General features: G+C 46.1%; 1 pseudogene; it reads left to right on the plus strand.

Moving 5' to 3' along the window:
* Nucleotides 1–1,054: 1,054 nt before the first annotated feature.
* LOC141252976 (arylsulfatase H-like) overlaps nt 1,055–23,735 on the plus strand; it is a 215,921-nt pseudogene continuing 193,240 nt past the window's right edge.

Below are 23,735 nucleotides of genomic sequence, written 5' to 3' on the forward strand. Positions count from 1 at the left end.
TCAGCAAATAGAGAGCACTTGTACTCGGTGCCTCCCACCTCAATCCACCTAATATTGGGGTTATGGCGAATTGATGAGAGCAGGTGCTCCGTCACTAGGATGTATAAGAGAGGGGACAGAGGACATCCCTGCCTTGTCCCATTGGTGATTGTGAAAGGTGATGAAAATGTTCTGACGCACCCCCTGGGCCTTGGGACACCCGGAGCCGGACCCTTTTTGGTGGATGCTGGTGGTTGTAGTCTTCGTGGTGGCGATCCGGTTCCGTGGCTCAGGGCGGTCAAACCAGTGGCGGAACTATTTATGTGGTTTTGATGTTTAAATGTCCGACTACGCCACCCGTGGATTGCGGTCAGAGTGAACCGCCGCTACAGGGCAGACCGCTAAGGCTGGTGTTGTGGGTGCAGCAGAGCGTAGCATAACTCCCCACGGGAGGAGTATAGCCTCAGGGCAGTGTATGCGGAGGATGGGGGTGATGGTGCAGGGCAGCAGCAGTAACGACACGGAGTCAGTGATGCAGTTCAGGGCCTTTACTCACAGTTCTTATTATCCAGACCACGTCTGCAGGTAACGGCTGCCCACGTCGTACTGTGCTCACCAGGTGAGGGGCTCAGACAACTCCCAGATAACTTTGGAGCGCTTCACAGGACCCCCTTTGTGTGTCCTTTGTCTGGCCTTTCTTACCAACACTTCTGTCCGGCTGCCTCGGGCCTCCTCTTGGTAAACTTGGCGCCAGTTTCCCTGACCCTATGTGGTGCCTTCCTAGCGGGTGGAGCAAGGGGCTGCGCCACATAAAATGTCAGAGCCTCCGGTTTCTAGCTGAGGGTCGTTTCCTGCCTCCACTAGTTCGGGGACCGGTCTCCCCCTTTGGCCTGACCCCTCCACGCAGGTGGATTCGGGCGTGCGGTGGCGACTCGCCCGTCCGCACCCCTGGGATCCCTTCATTCCTCGTTCCTGGAGCCTTCTCCGCTCCTCTTCCTTCCTTCTCCCTCTTGCAGGCCTGGGCCTCTGTTACTAGGCCCGCCTCCGGAGCAGAGCTCATGCAGAGCCCCTGCTCCCTGCCACTTCTGCTCAGACTTCTCTGCACTGAACTAAGATGGTGCCCACCTTTTATACTCCCTTCTCAATGCACCCAGGAACTGCTTCCTCCCTGCTCCTGCACTGCAGGGTTCCCCTTCCTCAGTGTTCCCTCCCCCCATTCCAGCCAGGGACAGGGACTGTCGTGCCCATCTCAGGGGCATATTGGTCGCCCTGCCCCACGGCAATGTGGTGTAATGCATGCAGGTGTCGGGTCCTGATCCACACTCCATCCTTATCTGAGAGTGAGATATCACACCTCTGGGTGAGGTGCAATACGTCTGTAGCAACCGAGCCCTTGGTGCTACAGTTCCATTTATCTTCAGCCTAGGTGACGTATTGTGATACAGGGCCGTGATTTTGGCTATAAAAGGGTCCCCTAGACCCCTACCCCAAGCTTTTTAAGAGAATCATATATGGCGTGCCAGGAGACTCTATGGAATGCTTTCTCAGCATCCAACGAGAGTATCTACTTACAAATTTTTAACTGCATCTAGCCCAGGAAATACTTTGTGCCTAGTAGCAGTGTCTGCTAGTCAGCGGATTATCCCGGCTGTTAAGCAAGCTACACCACCTGTAGTTTGGACACTTAATTTTTTCAAAGGAAATGCTTCGGGACCACGGGATACTTAGTGAAGAGCATCAGGAGGCACCCCAAGGCATAGGGGCTGGGACTGGCACTAGGATGCCTTGCGGTGGACAGCCGAGCTCGATCCTTATAAAAGCTTTTTAACTGCAGCAGCTTTAGTGGACGCTACTGGAGCTGGAATTACGCGGCTGCTGGCATGAGACTTGCCCTCCAATAGATCCTTGTAAATGGATTTAAAGTGTATTCATTCAAATTAGAGGGACAATTTAAATTAAAAAGCTTAGAGCTGCCTCCACCACAGGGGGGCTCTCTCGACCCACCAGCGGACAGGCACCAGTATTGGGAGAGGGGGGCTGGCCGTCAGGGTTCACCGCGGCTCTGGCACAAACCCGGCGACACGGAGGTGGCACGGGCAGGAGCGGACTGGCCGTCTCGGCTTCTCACTTTTTGGATTTTAGAAGGGCATGACATGCCTATATCTGTGTCTCCCCCTCCTTTTACTCCTCCACCTCTTTTCTTTTCGCATGACTATATGTACTTGTCACTTTTCCATGTGTTAGTTGTGTCTTCTGAGCAGTTTGTCAGCTTTTGGACACCTTTGAAGGTGTTTTCTATGTGTTTCTATGTGTTTTTGTTTGCCTGCCATTGGTTTTAACGGTGTTCGAAGGTGTTCGACGAACAGTTCGACGAACAGTTCGGCGAACACACGGGTGTTCGACGAACCGAACCGAACTCGAACACTATGGGGGTGGCTCAACACTACTTTTAATAGAATATAATGTTAGCACAACTTTTTTTTACTGTAAATCACATATGTAGTGCATATATTTTAATATGTGTTTGTGTTTATTATACATAGTATATTTTTGTAATGAATAATTACAGTACCTTACATTGTTTTTTTCTATTTCCAGGTGTTAGATGGCCATTTTACCACTTCTACTTTTGGTTCTCAGCTTATATCTAGAAAATGAAGCAGCTGTCCAAAAGCCAAGTATATTATTGCTTTTGGCTGATGACCTTGGAATTGGGGATATTGGTTGTTATGGGAATACCACTATAAGGTAACTGTAACAATGTTAATCTGTATTATGGATGCTAGAGTCCATAGATGACTTGGCAATGGGTAGACTGGGATATGCTGTCTAAGGGACTTGGTCTTCAACCAGCACTAGTGATGAGCGAGCATGCTTGTTACTCGAGATTTACGAGCATGCTCGGGTGTTTTCCGAGTATCTTCAGCGTGCTCGGGTGTTATGTTTGAGTCATGATTTGCGACTGCTTCACAACTTTAATACATGTGAGGAATGTCTGTTTCTTAGGCATTCCTCACATGTATTACAGCTGTCAAACAGTCGCAAATCATGAACACGGAGTGACTCAAACATAACACCCGAGCACGCTGAAGATACTTGGCGAGCAGATGCCGGGAAGTAACAGTGACTCCCCGGCACCTGCGCAATAGAAACCTGTGGCGCAGTGCACAGAGACGGGGCTGGGATGAAGCAATGCGCGCTCTATGTGAGTGGTGCTTTGCGCATGCCCGGGAAGTGAGGTAGCACAGGGCACGTCACAGGGCCTGTCACAGTGCCCTGTGACGTGCAGGGGAGGGGGGTAATATGATAATTAAGCATATAGGCAGGGATATGGGGGAATAATAAGCACATAGGCGGGGATTGCTTGGCCAAGCCTGTACAAAATAGAATTGATTAAAGCACTTTTCTTTGCAATCAAACCTCTACTATGGGCCATACAGGTATGTATAGATTTATTAATAATAGTTAATAGTAGAGGTCTGATAACTCCAAAGTGGTGACAGGTTCCCTTTAATAAACATGGTAAGAATCAGCCAAGTCAGACAGTAAAATCAATGAGACAACAACCAGGTCCATCATTTTGGATTTATTTAACTAGTAGATTCATTTTGTTGTGTTAATTATAGTTTTGTTTTCATATAACTTCAGGACTCCTAATATTGATAAACTGGCCAGAGAAGGTGTAAAACTAGCTCAACACATTGCTGCAGCTTCTATATGTACCCCAAGTAGATCAGCATTTTTGACTGGCCGATACCCCATCAGAACAGGTAATGAATATCTACTTGTTAATTTTTAGTTAACATTTTTAATATATGAAATGGAAATTTTTAATGCCTAATGATAAAAAATGTCCCACAAGCCATCATTTGATATACATTTGTTCAGGGGAATAACTAATCTGAGTGTGAAGGACACAATCAAATGCCAATTAGAGATGAGCGTTGTTCTACTCGAACTGTTCGCCAATCTCAAATTCGAGCTGTTTTGGGCGGTGTTCGAGCCGTTCGGTGAATACGAACGATTTGAGAAAAATTCGGCTGTTCGAGGTTATGTTCGATAACTGTTCGTGCACCAAAATCATAACTGGATTTTTTCTCAGTAATGATGAAAATTAATGTTAATACGCAGTTTGAGTGTACAGCGGGGTGGGGGGAGGGGCAGGGGATGGATCTCTGCAGGAATAATGAAGATCTCCATTTTTTTTTCTCTTTCCCGCATTTACAGTGGGGAGGTGCAATCTGTCAGCCTATCAGCAGCACACACACGGAGCGAAGTGATTTTTTTCACACAAGCAAGGGCATGTGTCATTGGCAGTGTATGTCACATTTCCTTGCCCTATACGACCAAGCCATTTTCCCCGTCGCCACCATTTTCTCACTGCTGCAGCTGCGTGTTAGACGGCACCGCTGTTGCTGTTTGCGCTATACCTTGTTAATTTCAAGCCAATTTTCGCACAAATCTACAGATAGCTTGGGAGTAGGGAATAGTTGTGATTGCAGTCCTTTTAAGGACTAGGTTACAGCATTTCCTACGACTTTTATCAAGCAGGTCTGTGCTCTTAAATAGATAGATTGTGGGAGTAAAGACTAATTGTAATTGCAGTCCTTTTCAGGACTAGGTTACATCAGTTCCTATCAGTTTTTGCCAGGCAGGTCTGTGCCAGTGCTGTGCAAGTTTTTTTCACAGCATTTGGCTGAATCTAGCAAAGCTAATCCTTTTTGGCCTATTGCAGAGTGTGTTAGTCAGTGGAGTAGCCTATCTGTGTTCCAAGATATACCACCTGTGTATAGAATACCAATATTTTTACTGCACCTAGTGAAGTAAAATCTTTTGGGCATAGCATTATTCTATTAGTCCATCTATACTGACCTCCATCAGGTTGCAAATTGAATATAATTTTTTTCTGCATCTAGCTCTAAAAAAATATTTGGGCTTCTAGCAGTGTGTGGGACTTGTTCTATTAGTCCATCTATACTGACCTCCATCAGGTTGCAAACTGAATATAATTTTTTTCTGCATCTAGCTCTGAAAAAATATTTGGCCTTCTAGCAGTGTGTGGGACTTTCTCTATTAGTCCATCTATACTGACCTTCATCAGGTTGCAAATTAAAAATAATTTTTTGTCTGCATCTAGCTCTGAAAAAATATTTGGCCTTCTAGCAGTGTGTGGGACTTTCTCTATTAGTCCATCTATACTGACCTCCATCAGGTTGCAAATTAAAAATAATTTTTTGTCTGCATCTAGCTCTGAAAAAATATTTGGCCTTCTAGCAGTGTGTGGGACTTTCTCTATTAGTCCATCTATACTGACCTCCATCAGGCTACAAATTAAAAATAATTTTTATCTGCATCTACCTCTGAAAAAATATTTGGCCTTCTAGCAGTGTGTGGGACTTTCTCTATTAGTCCATCTATACTGACCTCCATCAGGTTGCAAATTCAAAATAATTTTTTGTCTGCATCTAGCTCTGAAAAAATATTTGGCCTTCTAGCAGTGTGTGGGACTTTCTCTATTAGTCCATCTATACTGACCTCCATCAGATTGCAAACTGAATATATTTTTTTTCTGCATCTACGTCTCAAAAAATATTGGGCTTCTAGCTGTGTGTGGGACTTGTTCTATTAATCCATCTATACAGACCTCCATCAGGTTGCAAACTGAATATAATTTTATTCTGCATCTACCTCTGAAAAAATTTTTGGGCTTCTAGCTGTGTGTGGGACTTGTTCTATTAGTCCATCTATACTGACCTCCATCAGGTTGCAAACTGAATATAATTTTTTTCTGCATCTAGCTCTGAAAAAATATTTGGCCTTCTAGCAGTGTGTGGGACTTTCTCTATTAGTCCATCTATACTGACCTCCATCAGGTTGCAAATTAAAAATAATTTTTATCTGCATCTAGCTCTGAAAAAATATTTGGCCTTCTAGCAGTGTGTGGGACTTTCTCTATTAGTCCATCCATACTGACCTCCATCAGATTGCAAACTGAATATATTTTTTTTCTGCATCTACCTCTGAAAAAATATTGGGCTTCTAGCTGTGTGTGGGACTTGTTCTATTAATCCATCTATACAGACATCCATCAGGTTGCAAACTGAATATAATTTTATTCTGCATCTACCTCTGAAAAAATATTTGGGCTTCTAGCTGTGTGTGGGACTTGTTCTATTAGTCCATCTATACTGACCTCCATCAGGTTGCAAACTGAATATAATTTTTTTCTGCATCTAGCTCTGAAAAAATATTTGGCCTTCTAGCAGTGTGTGGGACTTTCTCTATTAGTCCGTCTATACTGACCTCCATCAGGTTGCAAATTAAAAATAATTTTTATCTGCATCTAGCTCTGAAAAAATATTTGGCCTTCTAGCAGTGTGTGGGACTTTCTCTATTAGTCCATCTATACTGACCTCCATCAGGTTGCAAATTCAAAATAATTTTTTGTCTGCATCTAGCTCTGAAAAAATATTTGACCTTCTAGCAGTGTGTGGGACTTTCTCTATTAGTCCATCTTTACTGACCTCCATCAGGTTGCAAATTCAAAATAATTTTTATCTGCATCTAGCTCTGAAAAAATATTTGGCCTTCTAACAGTGTGTGGGACTTTCTCTATTAGTCCATCTATACTGACCTCCATCAGGCTGCAAATTAAAAATAATTTTTATCTGCATCTACCTCTGAAAAAATATTTGGCCTTCTAGCAGTGTGTGGGACTTTCTCTATTAGTCCATCTATACTGACCTCCATCAGGTTGCAAACTGAATATATTTTTTTTCTGCATCTACCTCTGAAAAAATATTGGGCTTCTAGCTGTGTGTGGGACTTGTTCTATTAATCCATCTATACAGACCTCCATCAGGTTGCAAACTGAATATAATTTTTTTGTGCATCTAGCTCTGAAAAAATATTTGGCCTTCTAGCTGTGTGTGGGACTTGTTCTATTAGTCCATCTATACTGACCTCCATCAGGTTGCAAATTGAGTATAATTTTTTTCTGCATCTAACCCAGCCAATAGTTTTGGCCTAATACCACAGTTTGGCCACTCAGCTCTGCTCGGTTCCCATCCATTGTTTTTTTGTGCAAACAACTCCAGAGTTGTGAATTAGTTAACCACCAAAATGAGTGGAAAAAGGCCTGCTGCTGGTGGAAAGGGGAATAGGCGTGTTGGGAAGGGGAAAAAAGGTTGTGTCCGTGGGGTAGGTGTTAAAGCAACAGTAAAATCTGCATAAGAAAGACCATCTTCCACCCAAACTAAAATGTCTACTTCTTTTAGCGGACAATGTGATAAGATCGCTTTTTTACGGCCACACCAATCGCTACAAATTCCAGATGAGGCACAAAAACAGCAGGTGCTTCAACGGATATCAAGTGCTCCTTTAAGTGGGCTCTCCTCCACATCAACTTCAACATCACAAATACTCCAGTCCTCAAAGGTGTCACCCCAATCGCACTTGCTTCCTCACAGCTTCCAAATCTCCAGCTGCCCGTCTGAGTATGAGGTAGAACAGATGGTTGAGTCTGCAGAGCTGTTTACTCATACTATAGCCTGGGAATCAGAGGTCGACTCCAGCGCTTCTGTGAATCCAGACGAGGAAATGATCTGCACTGATGCCCAGAATCTTTATGAGTCGGATCCAGGACCAGACGCAGAAGGTTCTGACCATAATGTAGACCCTCATTCCCAAACTGTAACTCCTGTTGGTGGAGACAATGAGGAAGACAATGAAGAGACTCAAATACCTGATTGGAGCGACAACTTTAGTTTTTTGTCAGGGCAGGAACAGGTTGGCTCTGAGGACGACGGGTGTGATAACGCACAGGGTGATGATGATGACGTTGGAGATCCCACTTACTGTCAACCCACAGTCAGCCAAGAGATGAGGTCAGCAGAGGAGGTGGAGGAAGATGCTAGTGACGACGAGGTCAGGTTGCGCCTTCCTGGACAGAGACGTAGTACTGGAAGCACGTCAACAACTGCTTCCTCAAACACAACTCTGCCTCTCACCACAAGTCGTGGTGGCTCTTCAGGTCGCATGGGTGCTAAGCCTTGCATAGCCTGGGCATTTTTTCAGATCGATAAAGATGACCCAACTCGTGTTATCTGTAACATTTGTCAGCAAAAGCTAAGTAGAGGCCAAAAAATACATAGTTTGAGTACTTCATGCATGAACCGGCACATGGACATGAAGCATAAGTTGCAGTGGGAAGCTCAGTGTGCTACAATGCGGCCTAGCCGGCCGGGCCAACCACCGTCTGCCATATCTTGTGCATCCGCGGCCTCTTCATCCTCTGTGACTGGGTGGTCAGCGTTCACACCTGTTTTGGGGCGCAGACCTGCCACCCCTTTACCCGCAACAGCCAGCGTGATTGGCAGGTCATCATTTTCTTTGGAGGTGGTAACACCAGCTGGTGTTGAGCGCTGTCCGACATCGATAGCACCACCTTTGGATCAAGGCAACCTAACATGTCCGCCTGCATCTTCCTCACAGACCGGCAGTTTGCCGGGGACACCCTTATCAATCCCGTCTAAGCACAATAGCCAGCCCTCGGTCCCTCAGATGTGGACAAGTAAAAGACCATTTCCTCCTAGCCATGAGAAAGCTAAGAGGTTGAATTTCACCATCTGCAAGCTCTTGGCTACAGAAATGCTGCCTTTCCGCCTGGTGGACACAGAGGATTTTCGAGACCTTATGTCCGTCGCAGTGCCCCAGTAGCAGATGCCCAGTCGGCACTACTTCTCAAAGAAAGGTGTGCCTGCGCTCCACCAGCATGTCGCACACAACATCACCGCTTCTTTGAGAAACTCTGTGTGTGACAGGGTGCATTTCACCACAGACACTTGGACGAGTAGGCATGGACAGGGGCGTTACATGTCGCTGACTGGGCACTGGGTAACTATGGTGACAGCAGGACAAGGGGCTGCTGTCCAAGTCTTGCCGTCCCCACTAGTTGTGCGTCAATCCTCTTTATGTCAAAGTTCCTTCACTGCTTCTGCCTCCTCAACCTCCTCTCGGTCTTCCACCTGCACCCAAAGCCTGTCTGGTCATGCCACAAGCTTTCTAACTGCGCAGAAGGGATCCTGCACGCCTCCTTACTATGCTGGCAGTAGGGCTCAACGTCATCAGGCGGTTTTTACTTTGAAATGTCTGGGAAATGCGAGTCACACAGCTGAGGAGTTGTGGTCAGCTCTGGAGAACCAATTTCATGAATGGTTGTCTCCACTGGACCTGAAACCAGGGAAGGCCGTGTGCGACAATGCTGCAAACGTGGGTGCGGCCCTTCGCCGGGGCAATGTCACACACGTGCCTTGTATGGCTCACGTGTTGAACCTGGTTGTCCAGCAATTTTTAGCCCACTATCCCAGACTAGATGGCCTTCTGCAGAGGGCACGGTCGCTGTGTGCTCACTTCCGCCGTTCGCATCCCGCAGCTCAGCGACTTACATCTCTAAAGAAGTCGTTGGGCCTGCCACTTCACCGGCTAAAATGCGATGTGCCTACCCGGTGGAATTCAACTCTGCACATGTTGCAGCGACTGTGGCAGCACCGACAAGCCCTGGTGCAATACGTTCTGACGTATAGCCTGGGCCAACGAGATCCAGAGGTGGGGCAAATCACGCTGGAGGAGTGGTCTCAGATCAGGGACCTATGCACCCTTCTGCACAGTTTTGAAATGGCGACAAAGATGTTTAGTGCTGACGATGCCATTATCAGCATGACTATTCCGGTGATTTACATGCTGGAGCACATGTTAAACAGAATTCGGACTCAGGTGGTGGCACAAGAGGAGGTGGAGGAAGTAGAGGAGGAGGAGTTGCATGCGGAAGGGCTAACATCTGCAAGGTACAGACGGTCGGCAGCACCAAGGCGGCAGGCATGTGAGGGTGGGGGAGATGGTTTTACCAGGGCGCATGGTAGCAGCCAAACTAGTGAGGAAGGTGCAGGAGCCCAGGAAGAAGTGGAGGACGAACTGATGGAAGACTCATCAGATGAGGGAGACCTTGATCACATTTCTGTTGTGCGAGGTTGGGGGGAGAGGACAGAGGAAGGAAGCATGATTGTTACCTCGCCACCAACACAACAGGGACTTGGTGCTCCTGGATGCGCAACACACATGCGTGCCTTCTTGCTGCACTACCTGCAACATGACCCTCGAATTGTGAGAATTAGAAATAATCCTGACTACTGGGTTGCCACACTGTTAGATCCCCGGTACAAAAGTAAATTTGGAGAAATTATTCCTGCCATAGAAAGGGATGCACACATGCAGGAGTATCAGCAGAGACTGTTGCAGAATCTTACATGTGCTTTTCCACAAAACACCAGTGGTGCACGTAGTGAATCTCACAGTTCCAACTTGCCAACCGTGGGACCGTCAAGTGTTCAGCACTCAAACCGTAACAGAACCACAGTATCTGCTGGTAACATCAATTTTGCGGAATCATTTCACCACTTTTTTAGCCCATCCTTTGCAAGGCCACAGGAGACAAGAAGTCTGACACATAGTCAACGCCTAGAGACGATGGTACAGGAGTATCTCCAAGTAAACATTGAAGCCATGACTGTGTCACTGGACCCTTGCTCTTTTTGGGCTTCCAATCTGGATAAATGGCCGGAGCTAGCCACTAACGCCTTGGAGATCTTGTCATGCCCCGCAGCCAGCGTTCTGTCTGAACGTGTGTTCAGCGCTGCTGGTGGTGTGCTGACAGATAAGCGCACGCGGCTCTCCACTGATAATGTAGACAGACTCACGTTCATAAAGATGAACAAATCATGGATCCGAAACGACTTTTCTACCCCTGTGTCATCCTGGGGAGAGTAAAAGCTTGATGATTGGTTAAAATCACCCTACCAACCGTTTTAAGCTTTCAAATTACTAATCATGTTTATCTGTATCTTGGCTGGAAAATAATTTGGGCTTTGTAGCAGTGTGCAGCACTGATTTTATTAGGCCATCTATAATAAGCTCCACCAGATTTAAAATTACTAATCATGTTTATCTGTATCTTGACTGGAAAATAATTTGGGCTTTGTAGCAGTGTGCAGCACTGATCCTATTAGGCCATCTATACTAAGCTCCACCAGATTTAAAATTAATAATAATTTTTAGCTGCATCTAGCCCGGAAAATAATTTTGGGGCTCCGAGATGCGCAAGACACATAAGTGCCTTCTTGCTGCACTACCTGCAACATGACCCTCATATTGTCAGAATTCGAAGCAATCATGACTACTGGGTTGCCACACTCTTAGATCCCCCAAACTTTTCGATCAACCTTTTCATTTTAATAAAGACCAAAAAAATGGTCATTTTTGAAATTATAAGCATTAGCAGGTTATTAGAAACTGAAATCAAACAGTTTTCAACTCAAAACTTTATTCTAGGTGATGTTACATTTTCACATAGGACCCCTTGTTCGAAAGGAGCTTCTGAACTCTCTCGTCCATTGAATTTGTCAGGTTTTGGATGGTTTCTGCTTCAATTGTTTTGCATGAGGACAGAATACCCTCCCAGAGCTGTTGCTTAGATGTGAACTGCCTCCCGCCATCATAGACACTCCTTTTGATGATGCTCCAGAGGTTCTGAATGGGGTAGAGGTCAGGGGAGCATGGGGGTCACACCATAAGTTTGTCCCCTTTTATGCCCATATCAGCCAGAGATGCAGATGTTTTATGTGCAGCATGAGAAGGTGCATTATCATGCAAAAAAATGATCTTGCTGTGAAATACACGGTTCTTCTTCTTGAACCATGGCAGGAAGTGCTGTTTGAGAAAATCCACATACATTATGGAGTTCATCTTTAGCGCCTTCAGGGATCCTAAAGGGGCCGACAATCTCTCTCCCCATGATTCCAGCCCAAAACATTACTCCACCTCCTCCTTGTTGGCGCTGTAGCCGTGTTTGCGTGGGGTGTCCATCAACCAGCCATCCTCCACTCCATCCATCTGGACCATCGAGCGCTGCACGGCACTTATCCGTGAACAAAACAGTTTTGAAATCAGTCTTCATGTAATGTTTGGCCCACTGGAGCCGTTTCTGCTTGTGTGAAGTGGATAGAGGAGGTCGACAGGATGGCGTATGCACAGCTGCAAACCTCTGAAGGACCCTGCATCTTGTTGTTCGGGGGACGTTGGAGGCACCAGCAGCTTCAAAAACTTGTCTGCTGCAATGACAAGGTTTTTTTGCCGCTGCTCTTTTAACCTGACGTAATTGCCTGTAGGAAAGAGTCCTCAATTTGCCCTTATCAGCACGCACACGTGTGTACTGTGTATCAGCTACATACTTCTTGATTGCCAAGACACTTCATCCTGATCATCGCACAATGTTGATTGTAGTCATGCCTTGACCTAAACACTCCACAATTTGTTGCTTCTCAGCAGCCGACACATCCTTTTTCTTTCCCATTTTGGCAGAAAATGTAGGCTGCTTAATAATGTGAGACAGCCTTCTTAAGTAGTCTTGCCTTTCGTTGGACACACTTGCCAAACTAATTAGCACAGGTGTCTGCAATTGCTTACAGTGATATAAAGAGCCCTGACACACATCACCATCAATGAGTTTAACTGACAAACAAACAAATTCTTCCCTTATCACTCCTAAACACTTTTTGCATAATAATTTTGAACACAGTGTACATGTGCTTTTCCACAAAACACCAGTGGTTCACGTAGTGAATCTTACAGTTCTAACTTGCCAACCGTGGTCTGTATGGAGTTGTTCAATAAAGGGCCCAAAATTAAGATAACATAGATGGGAGAGGTCTCTATGAATAGGAATTCCTAAGTATTTGATACCCTGTGAGGGCCAGGCAAAGGGAAAGTTGGACTGGATGGAATCCTATATGGATTTGGGGAGGGAGACATCGAGGGCCTCAGACTTCGCTGCATTGATTTTAAAATTTGACCATGTAACAAAGTGATCTATTTCAGCCATATCAGCATGGATGGATATATGTGATTGAGTGATATATACTAGGACATCATCAGCAAATAGAGAGCACTTGTACTCGGTGCCTCCCACCTCAATCCACCTAATATTGGGGTTATGGCGAATTGATGAGAGCAGGTGCTCCGTCACTAGGATGTATAAGAGAGGGGACAGAGGACATCCCTGCCTTGTCCCATTGGTGATTGTGAAAGGTGATGAAAATGTTCTGATGCACCCCCTGGGCCTTGGGACACCAGGAGCCGGACCCTTTTTGGTGGATGCTGGTGGTTGTTGTCTTCGTGGTGGCGACCCGGTTCCGTGGCTCAGGGTGGTCAAACCAGTGGCGGAACTATTTATGTGGTTTTGATGTTTAAATGTCCGACTACGCCACCCGTGGATTGCGGTCAGAGTGAACCGCCGCTGCAGGGCAGACCGCTTAGGCTGGTGTTGTGGGTGCAGCAGAGCGTAGCATAACTCCCCACGGGAGGAGTATAGCCTCAGGGCAGTGTATGCGGAGGATGGGGGTGATGGTGCAGGGCAGCAGCAGTAACGACACGGAGTCAGTGATGCAGTCCAGGGCCTTTACTCACAGTTCTTATTATCCAGACCACGTCTGCAGTTAACGGCTGCCCACGTCTTACTGTGCTCACCATGTGAGGGGCTCAGACAACTCCCAGATAACTTTGGAGCGCTTCACAGGACCCCCTTTGTGTGTCCTTTGTCTGGCCTTTCTTACCAACCCTTCTGTCCGGCTGCCTCAGGCCTCCTCTTGGTAAACTTGGCGCCAGTTTCCCTGACCCTATGTGCTGCCCTCCTAGCGGGTGTAGCGAGGGGCTGCGCCACATAAAATGTCACAGCCTCCGGTTTCTTGCTGAGGGTCGTTTCCTGCCTCCACTAGTTTCGGGGACCGGTCTCCCCCTTTGGCCTGACCCCTCCACGCAGGTGGATTCGGGCGTGCGGTGGCAACTCGCCCGTCCGCACCCCTGGGATCCCTTCGTTCCTCGTTCCTAGAGCCTTCTCCGCTCCTCTTCCTTCCTTCTCCCTCTTCCAGGCCTGGGCCTCTGTTACTAGGCCCGCCTCCGGAGCAGAGCTCATGCAGAGCCCCTGCTCCCTGCCACTTCTGCTCAGACTTCTCTGCACTGAACTAAGATGGTGCCCACCTTTTATACTCCCTTCTCAATGCACCCAGGAACTGCTTCCTCCCTGCTCCTGCACTACAGGGTTCCCCTTCCTCTGTGTTCCCTCCCCCCACTCCAGCCAGGGACAGGGACTGTCGTGCCCATCTCAGGGGCATATTGGTCGCCCTGCCCCACGGCAATGTGGTGTAATGCATGCAGGTGTCGGGTCCTGATCCACACTCCATCCTTACCTGAGAGTGAGATATCACACCTCTGGGTGAGGTGCAATACCTCTGTAGCAACCGAGCCCTCAGGGTGCTACAGTTCCATTTATCTTCAGCCTAGGTGACGTATTGTGATACAGGGCCGTGATTTTGGCTATAAAAGGGTCCCCTAGACCCCTACCCCAAGCTTTTTAAGAGAATCATATATGGCGTGCCAGGAGACTCTATGGAATGCTTTCTCAGCATCCAACGAGAGTATCTAATTACAAATTTTTAACTGCATCTAGCCCAGGAAATACTTTGTGCCTAGTAGCTGTTATTTTCTGCTACCAGAGCTAAGGAAAGAGAGGAGATCTGTCCCTACGATAGAACTCAGCTTTATCCCTACGATGTAACAGGGGACCTGATCCTGCGATCAGACCTGCTAAAGTCCTAAGCTAGTCTGTACGGAGACCTATAGATGTGGGGAAGGAATCCCTACAAGTACTAAGGACTGTGAGGAAAATGGGACACCTCCTAACAGAAATAGTAGCAGACAGACAAATAAACAAAAAATATAGAACACTGAGGTCCGTAGACCAAGCAAACTAACAGAGTTAGATACAGAGCACAGGCTAGCTAGAAAGTAGTTATACAATGAAGTCCAGCAAAGCCAGAAGGGCGGAGCAGGATTAAATAGGCCAACAAGGTCATGTGACCAGCAAAGGAAAAAACCTAAGAGCAAGGTTCTAACAGTACCCCCCCTTCTAAGAGGATCCTCCGGATCCCCTAGGACCAGGCTTATCAGGAAATCTCCTGTGAAACGCTCTGATAAGTCTGGACGCGGAAACATCATCTGACCTCACCCAAGAGTTATCCTCGGGTCCGAAACCTTTCCAGGCCACAAGATACTGCAAACTACCTCTATACCGTCTAGAGTTAAGGATGCGAGAAATTTCATATTCCCTGTCCTCCACCACCGGAGGAACAGAGGCAGAGGCGTCACCATCCGACACAACAGCTTTTTTTAACAGAGAGACATGAAATACCGGATTAATTCTCCAGGAGGTAGGAACCTCCAACCTAACAGCAGATTGGTTGACAACCTGAAGCACCTTAAAGGGCCCTACAAACTTGGGACCCAATTTCTTAGAAGGAATCCTCAACCGCAGATTCCTAGAGGACAACCAAACCATGTCACCAACAGCGAACAAAACCTCCTGTCGTTTCCTATCAAAGTAGTCTTAAGATTTTCTGTTGGCCTCCTGAAGATTACCACGCACATCCGTCCAAACTCTCTCCAAATCACCGGAAAAATTCTCCTCCTCAGGCACGGCAGATCCCAACTTGGAGAACGACCCAAACGACGGATGTCTCCCAGAACAACAAAAAAAAGGCGAACAACCAGCAGAAGAAGATGTATGATTGTTCAGAGCAAATTCAGCAAGTGGCAGAAACTCAAACCACCCCTCTTGATTGTCTGCCATAAAACAACGCAAGAACTGCTCAACATCCTGGTTTTTCCTTTCTGTCTAGCCATTAGATTCAGGATGATATCCGGACGAGAACGATAAATGAACTCCCAACCTGTCACAAAAGGCACGCCAAAAACGAGCCACGAACTGAGGACCCCTATCAGAAACAATGTCAGTAGGAACGCCATGAAGTCTGACAATTTCCTTGACAAAGGCCTTAGCGAGAGTTTTAGCGCAGGGCAGTTTGACGAAGGGAACCAAGTGACACATCTTGCTAAAACGGTCCACGACCACCCAGATGACAGTAAAACCCTCAGAGGGGGGAAGGTCAGTTATAAAGTCCATAGCCAAATGTGTCCAAGGAGCACTGGGAACCTCCAAAGGACAAAGCAACCCTGCAGCAGGAGTATGTGAGGACTTAGATCTAGCACATATAGTACATTGACGCACCCACTTAATGACTTCCTTCTGCCATCCAGGCCACCAAAAACTGCGACCCACCAGTCTCTTGGTCTCAGAGATTCCGGGATGACCTGCCAACCGAGATTTGTGACATTCAACAAACAAATCTCTCCTAAAGGTCCCAGGCACAAACAACCTCCCATGAGGAGTGTTAGATGGGGCATTCTCCTGTGCTTTAAGAATCTCATCTTCCAAAACGGAGTCCAAAGCAGCTATCACAACACCTTCTTGTAAAATGTTCTCCTCTTTCTCAGCACCGACTATGGGAGAAAAACTGCGAGACAAGGCATCCGCCTTAACATTCTTAGTACCAGGGATGTAAGTAACGGAGAAATTAAACCGCGAGAAAAACAGTGCCCACCTAGCCTGACGGGCATTCAGGCGCTTGGCAGCATCAAGATATATCAGATTTTTATGATCCGTAAGAACCTGAACGGGAAATTCCGCACCTTCCAAGAAGTGGCGCCAGTGTTCAAATGCGAGTTTAATAGCCAATAATTCCCGATTACCAATATCGTAATTCAGTTCAGTCTCCGAAAATTTTTTTGAAAAAAAGGCACAGGGATGTAATCCATCCCCGTTATCCTGAGACAATACTGCGCCAACCCCCACAGAGGAAGCATCAACCTCAACCAAAAACGGCTTAGTCACATCAGGCTGCATAAGGATGGGAGCAGAGGTGAACCTCTCCTTGAGATACACAAAAGCTTCAATAGCCTCAGAAGACCACTGAACCTCATCAGCACCTTTCCTGGTGAGATCGGTCAGAGGTTTGACAATACTAGAAAAATTATTTATGAATTTTCTGTAATAATTGGCGAAACCTAAAAACCTCTGTATCGATTTCAAACCAATAGGCCTAGACCATTCCTGTACAGCTTGAACTTTAACCGGGTCCATCTCAAAACCTTCGCTGGAGATAATGTAACCCAAAAAACTAATTCTCTGTACAGCGAACTCACATTTCTCCAGCTTAGCAAAAAGCGAATTGTCCATTAACAACTGTAATACCTCACGTACGCTCCGCCAATGAGACTCCAGATCCGGCGAATAAATCAAAATGTCATCCAAATACACAACCACATTTTTGCCGATCAAAGGTCTAAGGATGTCATTAATAAGATTCTGAAAAAATGCAGGAGCATTAGTAAGACCAAAAGGCATAACCAGATTCTCAAAATGACCCACAGGAGTGTTAAAAGCAGTCTTCCATTCGTCACCCTCCTTCATGCGCAACAGATTGTATGCCCCCTTAAGGTCAATTTTAGAGAACCACTTGGCCCCCATTAACTGGTTAAATAAATCAGGAATCAATGGCAGTGGGTAAGGATTGCGTACAGTAATTTTGTTAATCTCACGAAAATCCAGACAAGGACGTAAACCGCCTTTTTTTTTTACAAAAAAAAATCCAACCGCCACAGGAGACTTAGAAGGCCTAATGTGACCGGCGGCCAAACTTGTCTGTATGTATTCCTCCAAAGCCTTCCTCTCAGGAATAGTAAGGTTAAATAAACGACTTTTAGGAAGAGTCGCTCCAGGGACAAATTCAATAGAACAATCATAGTCTCTATGGGGAGGCAAAACCTGCGATTCCTTCTCAGAAAAAACTCTCCAAAAATCCTGAATAGGAACAGGCAATTCTCCCCTATCCAAAGCTGCAATACGCCCGTTACAACACTTGTCATAACATTTATGGCTCCAGGATTTAATTTCACTGATAGACCAATCCAGTACAGGATTGTGAAATTTTAACCAGGGCAATCCCAATATTACTGGAGAAGGCAAGTTATTCAAAACTACCAAATCCAATTTCTCATGGTGAACACCATTAATAGTGAGAGGAAATTCACAGACCTTGAGAGTAATATTCTTCAAAGGGGAACCATCCACAGAAACCACAGCAATGGGGGATGATAAAGGTTCGGGTTTTAAATTGAGTCTTTCCAAGAATCCCCCATCAATTACATTCAGAGTAGACCCACAATCGACAAACACCCGAAATTTCATTAATTTTTCCTGAGCAATCGTGGAAGCAGCTAAAAATACACCCTTGGAATTTAAACAGGCAATACGGGCATGACTGACCATTTTTTTTTCTTTCTTCATACGAAGCTCACAGCCTTTAATCAAATGACCAGATTTTCCGCAATAGAAACACAAGCCTTCAAAAAATCTACGGTCTTTTTCTTGAGAGCGAGGTGCCACCGATCCAATCTCCTTCGGTTCACCACTGTTAGTACACACATTCTCATAACCAGAAACTGACATAGCAGAGGATTTGCTCTCATTAACCCTTGCACGCAGTCTCCTATCCACCCGTATAGCTAATTGCATAGCCTGTTGCAAATCTTCAGGTGTAGGATAAGCAATTAGCAGGTCTTTAACCCTTTCATTGAGCCCAGCAAGAAATAGACTTTTCAGAGCAGAATCGTTCCACCCTGTTTGAGTAGACCATCGACGGAAATGAGTACAATATTTTTCCACATTACCTGATCCCTGTCTCAAACGTCTTAACTCAGTCTCAGCTGATGCGACACGGTCAGGATCATCATATAATAGCCCCAAAGCAGAAAAAAAACTATCCACTGATCTGAAGCGTGTATCACTAGGTTGCAAAGAAAAGGCCCACTCCTGAGGCTCTTTGCGCAAAAGTGACATTATGAACCCTATGCGCTGGGATTCATCCCCAGAGGACTTGGGTCTCAAACGAAAATACAATAAGCAAGCATTTTTAAATGAAAAAAATTCTCGGTGTTCACCAAAAAATAAATCCGGCAAACATACCTTAGGCTCCAAGAAATGTGCTCCAGGACAGTTACTCACGTGCTGACGGAGCTCAGTCACCTCCAAAGAGAGTCCCTGCAGGCGATGAGCCAAATCCTGAACCGACACCATGATGGAACAGAAAAATCTTTCCTTAGAGAATTTGCAGGCTGGACTTACTGTTATGTTCTGCTACCAGAGCTAAGGAAAGAGAGGAGATCTGTCCCTACGATAGAACTCAGCTTTATCCCTACGATGTAACAGGGGACCTGATCCTGCGATCAGACCTGCTAAGGTCCTAAGCTAGTCTGTACGGAGACCTATAGATGTGGGGAAGGAATCCCTACAAGTACTAAGGACTGGGAGGAAAATGGGACACCTCCTAACAGAAATAGTAGCAGACAGACAAACAAACAAAAAATATAGAACACTGAGGTCCGTAGACCAAGCAAACTAACAGAGTTAGATACAGAGCACAGGCTAGCTAGAAAGTAGTTATACAATGAAGTCCAGCAAAGCCAGAAGGGCGGAGCAGGATTAAATAGGCCAACAAGGTCATGTGACCAGCAAAGGAAAAAACCTAAGAGCAAGGTTCTAACAGTAGCAGTGTCTGCTAGTCAGCGGATTATCCCGGCTGTTAAGCAAGCTACACCACCTGTAGTTTGGACACTTAATTTTTTCAAAGGAAATACTTGGGGACCACGGGATACTCAGTGAAGAGCATCAGGAGGCACCCCAAGGCATAGGGGCTGGGACTGGCAGTAGGATGCCTTGCGGTGGACAGCCGAGCTCGATCCTTATAAAAGCTTTTTAACTGCAGCAGCTTTAGTGGACGCTACTGGAGCTGGAATTACGCAGCTGCTGGCATGAGACTTGCCCTCCAATAGATCCTTGTAAATGGATTTAAAGTGTATTCATTCAAATTAGAGAGACAATTTAAATTAAAAAGCTAAGAGCTGCCTCCACAACAGGGGGGCTCGCTCGACCCACCAGCGGACAGGCACCAGTATTGGGAGAGGGGGGCTGGCCGTCAGGGTTCACCGCGGCTCTGGCACAAACCCGGCGACACGGAGGTGGCACGGGCAGGAGCGGACTGAACGTGTCGGCTTCTCACTTTTTGGATTTTAGAAGGGCATGACATGCCTATATCTGTGTCTCCCCCTCCTTTTACTCCTCCACCTCTTTTCTTTCGCATGACTATATGTACTTGTCACTTTTCCATGTGTTAGTTATGTCTTCTGAGCAGTTTGTCAGCTTTTGGACACCTTTAAAGGTGTTTTCTATGTGTTTCTATGTGTTTTTGTTTGCCTGCCATTGGTTTTAACGGTGTTCGAAGGTGTTCGATGAACAGTTCGACGAACAGTTCGGCGAACACACGGGTGTTCGACGAACCGAACCAAACTCGAACACTACGGGGGTGGCTCAACACTAATGCCAATCCTTCAGGATAAGGAAGCCCATGATTTGACTAATATGAGGATAAGAGAACATATGATGCATTCTATTTGGGGGCCTGTACAAATTTTATATCAGCTGATGTTCACCAATTTTCAAGAAAGGGCTGGAGGCAAAAGGGAATTAGATGAAATCCCCTCATGACTGGGATTGGTTGTGAGGTTCAATTTGAAATGTTCAGGTGGTTTATAGGGATGTCATTGGTGGGGTGGAAAAGGGGGCGGAGGATGAGAGGTATTTAGTGGGAAAGTGCGGGAAAGAGGACCATTTTAGGTTTGTGCACTCAGTAAGTGACCACCCACAGAATCCTGGGAGCAAATTGCAGCCTTGGTCGGTGGAGTTTCTCTCCGAGATGGCGATGAGGGTTCCAGCAGGAGGGCGTGGACAGTGAGGCCTCTGGAATGGTTAAGCCCCGATGTGACCCCTCACAGCAGGGGCAGGCTCAGGAGTCCCATTAGGGACCCTGAGGAAGGTGAGCGCAAGGTTCCAGCTTCTGCTTCAGGAGCGGGCAGGCCGCTTCTCCTAGATCTGCAGCCATGGGGATCATAGTGGCAGACACACCTGGCGATGCTCCTGTTGGGGTGCCCACCAGGAGGAGCATCAGAGGAAGTTGCCGGGTCCACACGGGTGAGGAGGTGGGAACGCTGGTGTGGTTACGCGGCCTGGCTCCACATGACACCAAGGATACTCCATTGCGGCAGTCACTGAAAAGGACGTGCCTGGCAGGGGGCTTTCAAGCTATAAGTGGCAGCCAAGGACGGTCGTGGCAGGACCCACTGGGCAATTGGTGGGAAATTCAAACCTGGATGGATTTTCTGAAAGTAGAAGAGCATCTCAGGTGTCTGCAGGCATTCTGGCTCCTGCTGGTGGCATGGCTTCCTGTGTGGGGTGCACTGATCTTTATGTGGATACTGTTGGAGAAGATTCTTGTGAGGAGCAGCATGGTCAGCAGGATGCTGGATCTATGGCTGGCGAGTTCACAGCACCTGTGCAGCTTGGTGAGTATGATTTTGTGTCTTGTATGTTAACACAGAGTTATAGTTCAGAACAGGGTGAGTGTGGTCAAGTTTTGAGTCCCAGTGTTTTGCAGGAAGGGGTTTGTATTGGGGCTGAGGTGCCAGGTCTCAGGGATCTTTTAGATAAAATGTAACAATTTTTCTCGAGATTGGAGGGTAGCTCAGTTGGGGGGTCAGGCTTATCTCCAGCTGTAGCTTGGTTATTGTCACCATCTACATCGACAATTGCGGGTAGTGATTCAGCTGGGACAGTGGCAAGTAGTGAAGGGGTCTCAATGGGTGTGTCAGTATCTGTACAAACAGAGAAGGACAAAGCGGATGCAATTAAGCTTGATGATAGGGCAAAAGGTGAGGTGTACGTATGTTTTGAAGCTCCACTAGGGGCATATTTAAATAAAGAAGTGAGGGGAAAGATTTGGAGGGATGATTATGTGGAGATATTTTTGCTTTAGCCCTTTGAGAAATTTAATTTAGATAAAGGTAAGACGGATGATAGTAAGAAGGAGAAAGAGGAAAAGTGAAGGTGGCGTTTGATACCGCAGACATTTGTTAATTGGCTGCATACATTTGCAATCCTAGCGAATGTAATTGGGGAAAAGGCGCCGGACAACTACTCAGGTTTATTTTCCTACATGGGCTCTATAGGGGAGGCACACCATACTTATGGGGGTAGGCATGGTTAAGTTATGATGAGTAGTTTCGGCAAAGGAAAGCAGTGCAGCCGAATATTCGTTGGTATCAGAAGGACATAGGGCTTTGGTTGAAGGTAATGGCTCTTTCGAGGTATGGGCAGTCCTTTATCAAGAACACAGGAACTGGCAATCACTCAGCTTCCTTGTGGGGATCTAGTCTGGGGGTACAAAGGTCCAAGGACACGGCAGGAACTTGCTGGCAGTTTAATGACAATCAGTGCAAATACAGGACCAATTGTAAATTAACACTGCTACAGAACTTCACATGGGGCTGCTAAATGCTTAAAAAATGGAAAGGAAAAGTTTGGGTGGTGTTAGTCAAGGGGTGACCCCAGTGAACCTGATAGGGGGAAGGCAGAATTGCTTGTAAAGGGGTTTTCTGAGGGGTTTCATATTCAACCTGGGTCATCAGATCCACTTTTCATTGAAGAATTTGCTCTCAGCGTTAGAACATCCTATGCTGGTTACAGAGAAATTGTGGAAGGAAGTGGAGTTAGGGCGCATGGCAGGCCTTTTTTGAGGACGTGGTTATTTCCCCATTGGGAGTAGTATAAAAAAATAGTCTAATAAATTTAGGCTTATTCAGCATTTGTCTTACTCGAAAGGGCTCTCAGTGAATGATGGCGTTGACTCGGATTTATGCTCTGTGGTCTATGCCTAATTTGATGTGGCCGCACGATCGATACTTAAGTGCTGGCCAGGGCTTTTGGCTAAGACAGACATTGAGTCCGCTTTTAGGTTGTTGCCAGTCCACCTGGACAGTATTAGGTTGTAAGGTTGTTATTCGAATGGTGAGTTTTATTTGGATAGATGCTTACCCATGGGTTTTGCAATTTCTTGCTCCTTGTTCGAAACATTTAGTTAATTTTTGGAGTGGGTTGTAAAAAGATGTTTGCACTCTGAAGTCTGTAATTCATTACCTAGTCAACTTTTTGTTTATAGTTCCTCCAGAGTCGTTGGTTTGTGGCAATTTGTTGGCCGATATGGAATGGGTGGTGAATTGTTTTGGGGTTCCTTTAGCGAATGAAAAAACGGAGGGAGGGCCCTTGTACTAAGTTATTTTTTCTGGGTATTCTTATTGATTCAGTATGGATGGAATGTTGGTTGCCTGAGATAAGTTGTTTCTGAAGGTAACGTTGAAAGAGTTGCAATCCCTTCTAGGAAGGTTGAATTTTGCTTCTAGAATTTTATCTATAGGTAGGATATTATGTTGGAGATTGGCTGGGGTAATGTCAGATATCACGGCTCAGCATCATTGTATTAATTTTAATAAGGAGACATCCAGAATGAACACTCATTTCCAGCTGATAATACAATCTAGAGCCTGTCCCTATTTTAAAAGCAGCCAACAGCATTATCAATAGGGAATAGAATTTTTTTTTCAGCGCGGAGTATAATACAATAATCCCTGACAAGATGCCTGTAAGATGCTATCCCAACTACTATAGGTCACCCGTACACGAATCTCAGATAAGAGAGGTAATATAGTACAATAAAAAATAGAACTTAACCGGCTCTGAAGAGGTTTTTTTGGTATGTTGCACCACCAAACTGTGAAGGAGCGCAAGCAACCTTGTTTTCTTTATCATTTTCTAATTACAGATCACCATTCAAAATTATGAATTGGTCAACAATTGCATGGAA

This window comes from Phyllobates terribilis, unplaced genomic scaffold (assembly GCF_046119375.1).
Source record: "Phyllobates terribilis strain yellow unplaced genomic scaffold, ASM4611937v1 Scaffold_2__4_contigs__length_985480577, whole genome shotgun sequence".
In the NCBI taxonomy this organism is placed as follows: Eukaryota; Metazoa; Chordata; class Amphibia; order Anura; family Dendrobatidae; genus Phyllobates; species Phyllobates terribilis.